Here is a 4,851-nt window from a genome sequence, read left to right as displayed (position 1 = left end):
AAAACTGCACTGAAGGAATTGGTGAAAAACAACGTTTCAGAAATTGATGGACTGTCCATTGAGATGTTTTAGCAAATGGATGCCACACTGGAGACACTCACTTAGCTAAGAGATTTGGAAGACAGCTACCTGGCCAACTGACTGGAAGAGATCTATATTTCTACCCATTTCAAAAAAAGGTGATCCTACAGAATGTGGAAATTATTGAGCAATATCATTAACATTGAACGCAAGTAAAATCTTACTGAAGGTAACACAAAAATGGCTTCAGCAGTATATTGACAGAGAACTTTCAGAAATGCAAGCTGGATTCAGAAGAGGGCTTAGAAAGAAGGATATCATAGCTTATGTCAGATGGATCTTAACTGAAAGCAAAAAATACTAAAAGATGTATACCTGTGTTTTATTGACTATGCAAAAGCATTTGATTTTGAGGATCATAACAAATTATAGATAACATTGAGAAGAATGGAAATTTCAGAACACTTAATTGTCCTCATAAGGAACCTCTACATAGATCAGGAGGCTTTTGTTAAATGAGAACAGGGAGATATTACATGGATTAAAATCAGGAAGGGAGTGCATCAGAGATGTATCTTTCACCATACTTATTCAACTTGTAGGCTAGTAAATAATCTGAGAAGCTGGACTATATGAAGAAGAGTATGACATCAGAATTGGAGGAAGGCTTATTAACAATCTACGATACACCGATGACAGAACTTTGCTTGCTGAAAGTGAGGATGACTTGAAGCACTTACTGATGAAAATTGAAGAGTACAGTCTTCAGTGTGGATTACAACTCAATATAGAGAAACAAAAGCCTTCACAACTGGATCAATAAGGAGCATCAAAATAAATGGAGAAAAGGTTGAAGTTGTCAAAGACTTCATATTACTTGATTCCACGATGAACACCAATGGACAAAGCAGTCAAGACATGAGAAGACTTATTGCCTTGGGCAAATCTGCTACAAAAGACTTCTTTCGAGTGCTATAGAGCAAAGATGTCTCATTGAAGACTAAGGTACATCTAACTCAAGCCATGGTGTTTTCAATTGTCTCATATGCATGTGAGAGCTGGACAATGAATAAGGAAGACCAAAGAAGAATAGATGCTTTTGAGCTGTGGTGTTGGCGAAGAATACTGAAAGTACAATGCACTACTAAAAGAACGAACATCTTTCCTGGAGGAAGTGCAGCTGGAATGTTCCTTGAAAGCCAGAATGGCCAGACTCCATCTCACTTACTTTGGTCATGTTATCAGAAGGGATTTTTTTTCTGGAATAAGACATCATTCTTGGTAAAGTAGAGGGTCAACAGAAAAGGGGAAGGCTCTCCAGGAGATTGACACAGTGGCTGCAATGATGGGCTTAGGTATAGCAGGGATTGTGAGGCTGACACAAGACCAGGTAGTGTTTTGTTCTGTTTTACATAAGGTTGTTATGATTTAGAAACATCAATGACACCTAATAACAACAATATCATTCTGAATTGCCTTTCCTTCCTCAATACATGAGAGCTAAACATCTCTGACTATTTTCTACTTCCACATTTATATCAAAGGGAAGCAAGGACATATATCTTTTTAATACTATTAAAAAAAAAAAAAAACCTTCTCACAAGCCATCTAGAAAACTAATTTTTATATCTGACCATTGCGGTGGACATATTTTTATGCTTGAATAGATTCATGGCAAAGATACTACAATTTTATGTAATATTCAAGTATTAATGAATGTTTATCTTTTGTTTCTGGGGATGGTACCATGGTATATAGGACAGTGTAACACCATATAGGATTCAGAGTTCTAGCAGCAAGAAAGAAGGGAGCAATGATAATTGAGTAGGAAAAACAATGGATAATTCCATACTCTCATTTTACCATTATTATTCTTTATTCTCAAAACCTCAGTCTCCCCTCATTCATTTAATAAAATTAAACTGGACATCTAATGAGTGTCATGTGTTGTTCTAGAAGTAGGTATAGACCAATAAGCAAAAAATGATAAAAAGTCCCTGGCCTCATGGGGCTTACTTTCCAGTGTATAAAAGAAAATAAGAAAAATTAGTAGCATGTAAAATTAGGTAATAATTAAGTCTAAGGAGAAAAAAATAAATATATAAAACCAGGAACGAGAATAAGAGGGGGGTAACATTGTTCTGCTATGAGGCTTTAGAAGGCACACAGAGAAGGAAAGTTTTGATTAGAGTATTGGAGAGAATCAGTGAGCAAGTGGAATAGATGTCTTGAAAAAAAGAAAAACAGGCACAAGGATCTAGTACAAAGTGCCAGAAACAGGAACATTCCTGGACTGTTTGAGGAACACCAAGAAGATCAGTGTAACAGAAATAGAATAGCCAATATGAAAGGAAAAAAAGGTCACAGGGTTTTGAGGCCATTATAAGAGAGTTGGCTTTTATTCTTAAAGTGATGGATAGCCACTGGGAAGTTTTGATCAAGGAGTGATGCAGTTTGTCTTACGTTTTAATAGAATCACTCTGGCTGTTGGATTGAGAAGAGATTAAATGAGTTCAAGAACACAAAGGAGACAGGAAATCAGGTGGTAGATGACAGTGACTTGGATTTAGTCCAAGAAGTTCAAGAAGAAGGTGGATAGTGATGAATTCTGAATTTCTTTTGAAAGTAGATCACAAGGCTTTGCTAATGCATGGGCTATGAGAATGTTTGGGGTGAAAAGATTTAAGGATGTTATAAAAGCTTTTAGCCTAGAAAACAAATAATGATTCTTTGTTTCTCAACCTAAAATTTTATTACCATTTCTAACTTTTTTGAAATTGTAGCTAACTTTAGCTTTCCTCCATACAGATTTAATCTTTACTTCTTTTAGGTTTCTTAAAAAATGGCTATTCGCTCCACTATTTCACAATTATATTCTGACTTGTATTTTATTTATTTATTCTTTGTTTAAACCATCTAGAAGATCTCAGCTTCTTGAGAGCAGAAACTATCTGCTATATCTTTTATTCATTCTAATAACCTTTAGTATTATTCATCCTAAAGACACTCTGCAAGGTAGTAAGAACATGGTTATAAAAGTTCATTATGATCCTGGCTTCATGAAGTTTGTCTTTTATCTATAGATGTCACTCACTCCTTAGTGTTCAATCCGTATTTGTTGAATTGGGATGTAGAAGAGTTGTTTTTTTTTTTTTTTTTTTTTATGGAAATATATTTAATTATTATCCACACCATTGTTTTAAAATACTAGTTTCACCTCTATCCAAATGTGGAGTAGTCCTATGAAAATTTTGTAAGCTGAAATGGCATAAAGTGAAGAAACAATTACCATTAATTAGTATGGGTTGGTTAGAACAGCTTACTGGAGGTCAGGAAAGGCAGGAGCAGGCCGCAGGCTAGAACAGCTTAGGGGATGCCTGTAAAGGAAGTGGGAGCTGGACCTGATTGGAACAGCTAGGGGATGCCAGGGAATGAGTGGAGAGGTTTGGAACTGCTAAACCAGTTGAACTTGTCTGTCAATTTATCATACTGTGGTGGCTTGCATGTTGCTGTGTGGCTGTGAGGCTAGAGGCTATGCTACCAGTGTTTCAAATTTCAACAGTATTACTCACGGTGGACAGGTTTCAGTGGAATTTCCATACTAAGACAGACTCAGAAGAAGGAAGAGGCCATCCAATTCTTAAATAATTAGCCAGTGAAAACCTTATGAGTAACAATGAAACACTCTGATATATTACTGGAAAATATTATGAATAGCCCTGAAACATTGTCCGATATAGTGTGGAAAGATGAGGCCCTCACATCAGAAGGCACTCAAAATAGGACTGGGAAAGATCTGCCTCCTCAGATTAAAGCTGACCTTAATGATATGGATAGAGTAAAGCTTTCAGAACCTTCATTTGTAGATGTGGCACGACACAAAATTAGAAGAAGCAGCTGCAACCATCCATTATTAATCAGAACATGGAATGTATGAAGTATGAATTTAGAAAAATTGGAAGTTGTCAACAATGAAATGGAACACATAAAGATCAATACCCTAGGCATCTGAGCTGAAATGAACTGGTTTTGGACATTTTGAATCAGACAACCATATGACCTACTATGCCGGGAATGAAAAATTGAAGGGGAATAGTGTGGCATTCATCATCACAAAGAATTTTTCTAGATCTATCCTTAAGTACAATGCTGTCAGTGATAGGATAATATCCATATATCTACAAGGAAAGCAATTTAATACTTCTATTATTCAACTTTATCCACCAAGCACCAAAGCCAAAGATAAGAAAATTGAAGATTTTTACTAACTTCTGCAGACAGAAATTGACCAAACATGCAATCAAGATGTATTGATTACCACTGATGATTGAAATGCAAAAGTTATAAACAAAGAAAAATCACTTGTAGATGGAAAATATGGCCTTCATGATAGAAATAACACTGGAGATCACATGACAGACTACTTATTCATTGCAAATACTTTTTTTTTCAATAACACAAGTGACAACTGTACACACGGACTTCACCAAATGGAGTAAATACGAATCAGATTGACTACAACTGTGGCACAAGGTGATGAAGAAGTTCAATATCTGCTGCCAAAATAAGGCCAGGAGCTGCTTGTGGAACAGAACATCAGTTGCTCATATGCAAGTTCAACTTAAAGCTGAAGAAAATTAAAACAAGTCCATGAGAATGAAAATATGATCTTGAATATATCCCTTCTGAATTTAGAGAACATATAAAGAATAGATTTGGTGATTGAACACCAATGTTCAAAATCAGAGGAATTGTTGGATGACATCAAGAACATCATCCATGAAAAAAGCAAGATGTCATTAAAAAGACAGGAAAGGGAGAAAAGGCCAA

Source organism: Orycteropus afer, unplaced genomic scaffold, assembly GCF_000298275.1.
Source record: "Orycteropus afer afer isolate SDZICR_OR568_19922 unplaced genomic scaffold, OryAfe1.0 scaffold00715, whole genome shotgun sequence".
Classification (NCBI taxonomy): Eukaryota; Metazoa; Chordata; class Mammalia; order Tubulidentata; family Orycteropodidae; genus Orycteropus; species Orycteropus afer.
The sequence above is the reverse complement of the archived record's forward strand: the minus strand, read 5'-3'. Positions refer to the sequence as shown.